The sequence below is a fragment of the Trachymyrmex septentrionalis genome, unplaced genomic scaffold (assembly GCF_001594115.1).
Source record: "Trachymyrmex septentrionalis isolate Tsep2-gDNA-1 unplaced genomic scaffold, Tsep1.0 scaffold418, whole genome shotgun sequence".
In the NCBI taxonomy this organism is placed as follows: Eukaryota; Metazoa; Arthropoda; class Insecta; order Hymenoptera; family Formicidae; genus Trachymyrmex; species Trachymyrmex septentrionalis.
The window spans coordinates 34,390-44,304 of NW_017305588.1; positions in this window are offsets into that span (position 1 = coordinate 34,390).

Consider the following 9,915-nt stretch of genomic DNA (forward strand, 5'->3'; position numbering starts at 1 on the left):
TATATCAATTAAAAATTCATCAAATAACATTGTTTTTGTGTATCCATGAATTGTGCGATCCATCGAATCCCAGTCACTTGACGTACACTTTGTCGCCCTTCCTGCGCAACGAGATACACGTCCGGATGAGTAGCGCGATGCAACTCGTGCTCGTAGAACGTACCAGCGACGGATTTTTCACGATAATCCTCGAGTAGATAAGTTACGGGATTGATACGCTGCACCTTAACAATCGTGAACACTTCGGTGGTCCAATTTGGTGTGTAATCCTTCTCAAAAATCGTCTTGTATTTGCTCACGCGTACCGAATCATTTACTTTGAATTTTGCAGGACCCATTATCTTTATAGTACTGTACACAGCGCCCAAGAGTTTTTCGGCGATCGCAGACGTTACATCAGCGGGTCGCATGCCGATGGTGCGATGCTTGCGCGCGTTGTAATCTGACACGAGACGCGATAGCTCGTCGACCCACTTGTAATTGCCGTTGAGTGTAAACATCTTCCACATGTCATTTTTGAGCGTGCGATTGATCCGCTCGACCACTGACGCTTTCAACGTCGAATACGTGGAATAGTGATTAACGTTGTGTTTTTTCAAGATATTCTGTACATCTGCATTGTAAAATTCTTTCCCCATATTCGTTTGTAAATTTTTCGGACATCTTTCCCTCTCTCGAACGATCTCAGCGATAGCGTTAGCCGTCTCGCTTCCACCCTTGCTCTTGAGCGGAACGGCTCACGCGTACTTGCTCAACATTGATGACTGTGAGTATGCAGTGGTAGCCACTGTTGAAACTCAAGTACGAACGCATCTCAACGATATCAGCCTGCCACAGATCGTCGTATCCCCGGATTATGACACGCCTTCGCAGAAAATTTCTTCTCACCGGAGCGTGCAATTTCTCGACGAGCCGACGTTTCTCGGAGCTAATGTTTTCTCTCTTTTCATCGGATTTCTTTTTCATGATTCGACGTGTAATACACAGAGTACAAGAAATTAATATATTTGTTCTTGCTGGTGTCACTCGACTGACTCGTTTTATGAATACACGATTTAATTTATAATAAGACCGGCTTCGCAAAGTTCATCGATGATCGACAGCATCTCGTTGTCGTGAACGTTGTTGCCTGCTCGGTGCGAAGCGTCGAGCAATCGTAGACGATCCACCAGCTCGTTGGAATCATCCCAGTGCACGTAATCGATCGCGTTGTCCTTCAATGTCATTGCATGAGGTAATCCCTTTCCAGATTTCTTCTGTTTCTTGGGTATGACCGACATCAACGGCGCGATTACGTGTTTGTACTTGTATCCTCTGTTGCTCAATAATCGACCCTGTGAATGGTACTTGTATTTGTGCGCGTTCGTCACCAACAGCATGCTCTTGTACTTGTGCATGTCGTCTTCCGTGTAGAGGGCATCGTCGGGAATTCTCTTGAAAATCAACTCGTAAAGATCTGGTGTACCGGCGTATCGTACGCCGTCGATAATTATGGTGTCCACGTCTTAACGTTTATTGCCAAACATCAGCCCATCCTTGTGTAGGTAAACGCCGTATGCACGATCTATACCGCTCTCTTTATCTCGCGCTCCCCTCAAGACAGCCTCGATGTACTTTGGACCCAGCGGGCCCAAACCAGCTTGTAACGTCTCTCGACCTTCCGACGTTTGCAGCTGATTTTGAACTTTCGTCGCTAGCGAGTCTTCCGTCGTTTCGAAAACGTTCTCCAACGACTCTATCGTCGGTATGATTTTGGCACGCGGGGTAGAGGTTATTGGTTGTACATTATCGTGCGATCGATCATTGGATTTATGCAGAGTCGTGGAACGCTCGAACGTCCCGCTCGCTTCTTCTCTCTCCTCTTGTTCCTCTCCCTCCTTCCTCTCGCGTTTATGGGCAGACGCTGTATCTTCGTCACGCGACTCTCGCCGGAGTTGTAGCATAATTGACTTAAAACGTCTGTCCAACGCGATCCCCTCCTCGATTCTATCGGTCTTCAGAGCGCGATGTTTCTTGCGGATCGACTCGCTCGTCTTCTCGATCGCTCTCGCGATTTTTTCACGCTCGCGCACATCTGCCATGTTCGTCTGTGACTAAGTGTCGACAACGACTGGTCGCGCTACGGTATCGCGAACTCGTTAAATCCTTTTCTGTATCGTCCATTTGTGAGCGCACTGTCTTTGTCTATCACTACGAATCCATATTTTTGTTGCCAATAGGCATGGCACAACGCGCAAAATTCGTTATACGACATGTCGGTATTTACATGATCGTTGTAAACGTGTTTCAAGTTGGTACCGTCCTTTTTGAACAGGATCAGAAGATTCGCGTTGTCCGCGTTGTCGTGTATCAGATGTTTAGGTATCCTCCCGTACGTCAGACAGAGATAGAAGCAATCAACGTTCGCGTGGCGACCCATCGAAAAATATTCTCTCACCGCATCCTGCTTGTCGCATACCACATCATCAAAGATAAAAATAGAATTTGGACGCGCCTCACTCGGTGGAACGACGTCGCTGTTGTTGGAGAACGTAAAGTAGCCGATTTCGTCGATAGACGTAAACAAATTTTCGAGATATTGGTATTTTGGCTGTTGCAACGATTTCGAATAGACGTACACGTTCTCGAAACGTGTATCGTTCGGCTCTCGAGTAAGCTTATGAGAACGTTGGTTTTACCACAATTCGACGAGCCGCAAATGATTGCGCGTATAGTACTCGGCAGCATTCCGCCGTGCTTGCGCTTTTCCGCGCTATCTTCCATCATTCGCGATTTCGCGTCACAGTTCGTAACGCGTATCGTCAGCGGTTGCAGCACGAATTTCATGCTCACACTACAGGCTGTGACAGTGTCACACACTGTGTGACAGGCTCACACTACGCTCTCGAACGACTATTTAAAGACGTGCGAATCCCGCGAATCGCGCAGTAGCAAAATGTATCTCGCGCTGAGTCATCCTACCGATATTCGAAACTTGAGCGCCGAGCAGTTACAATATATACCGAAGGTCGTACTCTTACGCGTGTACGGCGATTACATCGAACACGTCTGAGACCAGCTTCCGGAACACGTGAAGGCAGATTCGGAGGTTCGAACCTATCATCGGTGCGACGAGCACTACAATCAGCCGTGGCAGCGAATGCACATCGACGGTCCCGCACCTAAAATAAAGGACTGTAACGAATGTCAGCGTCGGGCGGTAGTCTGTTGAATCGAGCAGTAAACGCGTTTCCTTTCAAGTTACATATTCCGGGCTACCAGTTTTGCGGCCCGGGCATGCGGCTTTCGAAGCGATTAGCCAGAGGTAACACGGGTATAAATTCGCTGGACGCGGCGTGTCGAGAACACGACATTGCGTATTCGCACAGCAACGATCTCACCGATAGACACGCGGCAGACAATATACTAGCCGAGAAGGCGCGGAAACGCATTACCGCGAGTGATTCGGCTCTGGGCGAGAGAGCCGCCGCTGCTGCCGTCTGGGCAGCGATGAAAGCCAAGACCAAGATCGGTATGGGCATGAAACCGAAGAAGAAGACGACGACGACGAAGAAAAAGACGAGGAAAAAGCGGATACTTCCAACGGCGAAACGAGGTGGTGCGTTACCGTTCCTGCTAATGTTGGACGCGCTCGGGTCCTTGATCGGCGGAGCGGCCAGCGTGGCGAAAGCGGTAAACGACAACAAAGCCGCACGACGTCAGCTCGAAGAGCTGCAACGTCACGACCGCGCGATGGAACAAGGGCACGGACTGTATCTTGGCCCGTACAAACATGGACAAGGTGCAGCTGCAAAGAAAAAAAAACATGCCAAAGAGACGATAAAAATGCCGTCTGGTGCAACTACCAATGTGCAATTAAACGAGCTAGCGAGACGGATGCGCATATCATATTTTAGAGACGTTTTCATGCGTAACGCGTTACCGACGAGCGGTGCGCGTCGAAACAAATGCGGTATCGTGAATCTGGACGATGCGACGGGGCCTAGTACTCACTGGGTAGCGAAGAGGAACAACCGCGTCGTATACTTTGACAGTTTCGGTAATCTTCGACCTCCCAAGGAACTGGTGCGATATTTCGGGAACGGTGCTACGACAATAGAGTACAATGATACGTATCAGACGTATGATCAGAGCTTCTGCGGACAAATGTGCCTGCGGTTTCTACAAACGGTAGACGCGCGTGAATTTAAAAAGCTCGGCGAGATGCTGTGAAATCTCAGTATTAGTCGAACACCGTCATGTCGCTGACGCTTACGCTGAGCGGGAAGAGCACCGTCCTCGCGGCAAACTATTTTCCCGCCATAGATTTGAGTGACGGCGATTACGAGCTCGGTCTGGCGATTTTTGAGACTTATCATACGATACCGAACGTAAATAAATCAAACAAAAAATTTTATTTTGCTAAAGATGATGCGGAAATTTCAATTCCCGAAGGTTCGTGCGAAGTGCGAGATATACGCGATATACGAGATATAAATGAATTTCTGAAACGCGCGATTTTACGGAAACGTCCGCACCGCGACGCGCTGGAAACCGTTGACGTAGTGCGCGGTGACAATAACAATAATGACGCTGATGATGATAACGGTGAGGGTGGAGAATATCGCTACGCGCGAACTACAACACGATGAGATGCGAGATTAGATGTGCGTACAGAATAAACTTTGGCAAGCTCAACAGCATTGGATCGCTGCTGGGATTCTCGTCGAAGCGTATACTGCGACCGCGAAAATGGCACGAATTGAACATGTCGATCAACATAATGAACATAAACGTTATCCGCGTAGAGTGCAACGTGACCGCAGGTGCGTACAGCAATGGCAAAAGCGTTCACACGATACACGAATTTTTGCTGAGCGTGCCGCCAGGATATAAGATATCGGAAAGGCCGGCGCAGATCATTTACCTACCGATCATCGCACGGAGCATTACGGATCTAACGATACGCGTCGTCGACCAGAACGGATGATTACTCGATTTTCGAGGAGAAGAGATCACCGTTAGATTGCACGTACGACGTCTGCAGTGATAACGTGAGCGTGAGATGCTCGTGTTGAACGGAACGAAGCGCACGCAGAGAGATAACGTATTCTTTACAAGGCCAACGACGTCACAGCTCGATAACACTCGCTCATCCAACTGCATTAGGAAGAAGAAGAAGAAGCTCCAACGTTACATTTTTGAAGTCTTTGGGATTCGCGGTGCGCAACATTTGAGATGACTGATATCCTAAACATTAAAGACGAACCGATCTTCGACGATCGCATCGTCAAGATTGAGACTCACGCGTACAACCCGTTCGCCAATACAACGTTCGGGTACAGCGACGAGATAAGAATACCCATACAGTAATAGGATCTATACACATTGCCGTACGAAAACTTTCTATACATCGAGGGAAACCGACGAAGAACAAAGTGGTCCAGGGTGCTAACGTGTCATTGGGAAATAATTGCGTTGCATTTATATTCGATGAGATATGAACTCAATGGTGTGGAGATTGATCGTAACGTGGGAAGAAACGTGGGCATAACTAGCACGAACAAAAACTATATAACAGTGTCATCCGACAGAAGCGTGATTCTGCGGAATGCAGGCTGAGATGCGCAGACTACTGCGGCCGTATACTTTAATTTCTGTGTAGCGTTCTACGTACTGCTGGGATTTTGCGAAGATTACAGACGTGTGGTGATCAACGCTCGTCACGAATTGATTTTAATACGAGCGCGCAACGACAACAATTGTCTAACGAGAGATTCGGCGACAGAGTCGAATTATTCAAAGTACTGTGGCGAATGCCGCACGTGTTGAGCGAGATAAATAAGCTGTCGCTGCTGCACGCTTTGGAGGGCGGACGATATCTGAGCATGGCTTTTCGCTCTTGGGATCTGTACGAGTTTCCGCTCTTGCAGAGCACAACCAAGCATTGGTGGGCCATCAAGACGACTAGTCAGCTCGAGAAGCCGCGCTACGTCATTTTCGCTATGCAAACAGGTCGAAAAAATATTATGTCTGAGGATGTAAATCGATTCGACCACTGCAAATTAACCAATGCTAAACTCTACCTGAATACGGAATGTTATCCGTACGATTTGAATCTAGATTTTGATAAAAACAGATGTGCGATTCTGTACGACTTGTACGCGCGTTTCTGCAAGGGTTACTATGGATACGAGTATCTCGAGCCGAGTCTCACCTTTACAACTTTTTTACATAATGGCCCGTTCGTGATCATCGATTGCTCTCGACAGAACGAATCGGTCAAGAGGGGCACCGTGGACGTGCGATTAGACTTTGAATGTAAGGAGAACGTGCCCGCAAATACGACAGCCTATTGTCTCATCATACACGATCGTGTGGTTCAGTATAATCCATTGACCAATGTTGTGCGCAAAATCACCTAAGTGCACCTTCGACACGATAAAATCTACGATACGCCGCAATCGATCGCAGTATTCTCGACAACATGTCTATGCCAACGTTCGTGCAAGGATTCATCGTTAACAACAAATTTATCGTGAAGGAAGTGGCGGTGCTGAAACAGGGGACCATTCTCACGCATTACATTTTTATGAGTCCCGTATCATGGAAATTTTTTACAAGATCCGACAGGTCTTGCGCTTCCTGGTTGAGTGCTTATCACCATGGATTGCGATGGGAGGACGGGATGGTTCCATACAACGAGGCGAAACGTCTGATCACAGCAGCTGTATTTGAAGATGATGCTATCGTGTATGTTAAGAGACGCGAGAAACGAACGTGGCTGTGGAACTTACTTCTGGACGATGAGCGAGAACGCATGTACATCGACACCTTGGATGCAGTTTACGAAGACATCGACTCTTTAACTAATCTGGATGTTACTAATATTGTGCGATGTGGACAACGTGTTAAGAATTGCGCGTTACAAAGTGTATTAAAAATATGTAACTGGTGGTTGCAAAAGAATTTTTTAAATAAAAATATGTTAACGTATTTATTACATATTTCTTATTTCCCTTCCTTTATAATACATGTACTCGTATAAACGTATATGTATAAACGTACGTATGTATAAACATGTGTATGTATAAATGTATGTATGTATGTATGAATGTACGTATAAACATATATGTATAAACGTACGTATAAACATATGTATGTATGTATGTATGTATGTATAAATGTATAAATGTATGAATGTATGTATAAACGTATGTATAAACGTATAGGCTTGTGACAAAAAAAAATATATAGAAAGACGTAATAAAACATATCGCGACACGTTTGAAATTCTTGGAAAGAGTAGGGAGGACCTATCTCTCCTCTTCGATTATTTATTAGCATATACGTCACAATTTACGCGGATGCAATCAGTCTTCCGATACCCGCTTGTACGAACGGTTAAAAAAAATGTACTTCGCCAAAGAGAGTAGCGCATCGTACGACGTGAAGAAGAAATATAACATGTAAGTTTTAACATTCTATACACAAAAGAAACGTTTTTTTTAACATTATGTATGCAGTCCGCAGCATCGTGCGATGCATTTACTGAGCAGACGTTACGATCTGACGAATACGGCTACAAATTTTTAATTGGAATCAACTACCGTTGGTCCACCGAGTTATGTGGAGATCGTTCTGGAGATCATCGCGGACACGAACTGTCGCTGTCTCTCGAAATCTGAAAGAGTCTCTACGAGCAGCGATGGAATATTTACAAAATGCTTCGAAACGAATACAAGGACAATTTAATAAGTGTTGGACCGCTAATCGTCAGAGTTTGTACGCTGAACGATACTGCGCTCGTACGTCTCGATTCTTCGCCGGTACGCATTACGATGACCGAAACGACGCTACGTTGTATGTTTGACTTTGACTGGTGTATCAATGTAACGTTCGAACGATTAGACCAACTCATCGATACGGTTGATGTCAAGTATACGCGATTCTTCAACATCGCGTCCGAATCGACATCATCAAAATCGCCAACATGTTCATCATCATCATCAACGTCATCAATGCCATCAAAATATAAGCCATAGCTAGCGATGTTCGAGCCGTCGATTGTATTCGAACGCTGTCGACCGCGAAAAAAAAATGTAATAAAATATGAGAAAAAACACGATATAATAAGATGTAAATAAAAAATTTTCGTCCACATCATTTTATATATTATATGTACTTTATTTTACTCTCCATCCGTCCATCCATCCTATACCTCAACATACTAATAAAAAACCGTATTAAAAAAAATGTGCCATAAAAGATGCCAGATAATAATTGTGTCATGTAAAGCGTCGTGCACGCTTTATCTTTCTCTAACGTGCGAACCCTTGTTATCTACACATTTTTGGGGTGGACGCTTGGCCCGCAGCAGCGGCGGCGGCAGATGAAGAAAAATAAGAAACGCATTGTTTATGTAATCAACCGACCGGGGTTCTATTACAGCGATGCCGCTGGGACTTCCCGCGCCTTCTCCCTCTACCGCGCCTGAGTACACCCCGCGCCCCGCGCTCCCCTCAGAGGACCTGGGTTAAAACCCTCCTTACTATACTACTTACCGCAAACGATAAAGGTAACGCGTTACTTCTAAAAAATAACTTTCTCAATTTTGAATAATGCCGAAATGACGTTATTGCCTCTCGCAATTTTATCCAATTCAATATGTGTTAAAAACAAAAAGTAAAGTAACAGCGTTTTAAACATAGTCGTTCGATGTCGTCTATATTATAATCTCTATATCGATAACCTCGTCCTTCGCTTCGTATTTGATACTGCAGCTACCTCATAGGAGGAATCAAAATGTCTTGTGAAAGCGGAATAAATTAATATTCTTAATGTCTTTCCACGTTTACTATATAATTTATTTTAACAATTCAATTGTTTATTTTAACAATCCATTCGAGTATAATAAGAATATTAAAGGTGTATTGCGAGATATTCGCACTCAAATGCAATACTATTTAACACAATGACGATAGAGGCGATTAACGCTTTGAATCTGGGACAACGCCTAGAGACGAACGAATTTACGCGTTGAGTCTCTTTAGTCGCTATACACTCTTAGAGGCAAAGTCTTGAATTACAGCTTGTAAACACACGTGAATGTATGAGGAAAAACTCGGATCTCGTAAAAATGCTACAATGTTAACCGTAGCTCGATCACCGGTCAAAAGCTTTCATCATCTCAACGCACGAGGCTCCATCTCGTGAATCACTTTGAACAGTCATCTGATTGGCGTTTCCACACATATGCATGTCGATGTGATTGATATTAAAGATGGATTAATCTATGCTTCCTTGTAGTCTATTTGACGCATTTTGTGCTCATTTTCCGAGATGGCGACACTGGTTTCTCGGCGCCACTATAAATATAGGTGTATATGCGTGTGGGTGGTTTGATCCTTTTATAATGACGTGCACGACGTTTATTTTATTCTCTACATGACAATAACCTTAACACGTGCTTTCGCAGACTGCGCTGACGTTAAACATTACTTACGATGTCGTTATGACGTTGTAATAAAAAACGAGCAATCAAATCTGCCTGTTTCGTATTTAAGATTAGATGTCAATCACGTTATCAAAGTCAGTACAAAACTTACCTTTTTAAAAAAGAATAAATTTTGAAGAAAGGCGCTAAGAATGTGTATTCTTTGGTTCTTCAGGAAAAAATATGTACTAAACTGATTAATTCATATACTGTTTATAAGAAGACATTAAACATTACAAAATGTATTATATGAGATGTCAGTATATATTTATCTTTTTAAAAAAAGGTAAAAAAGCGCTGTGGATACGTGCTCTGTAAAAAAACTTTTATTAAATTAAAATATATAATGAAATCTAAGAGAGATGTATTTTTATATTTATTAAAGTCCCCTAAATAAAAATTATTCTGTTAATTATTCTATTATATATTAATTCGAACGT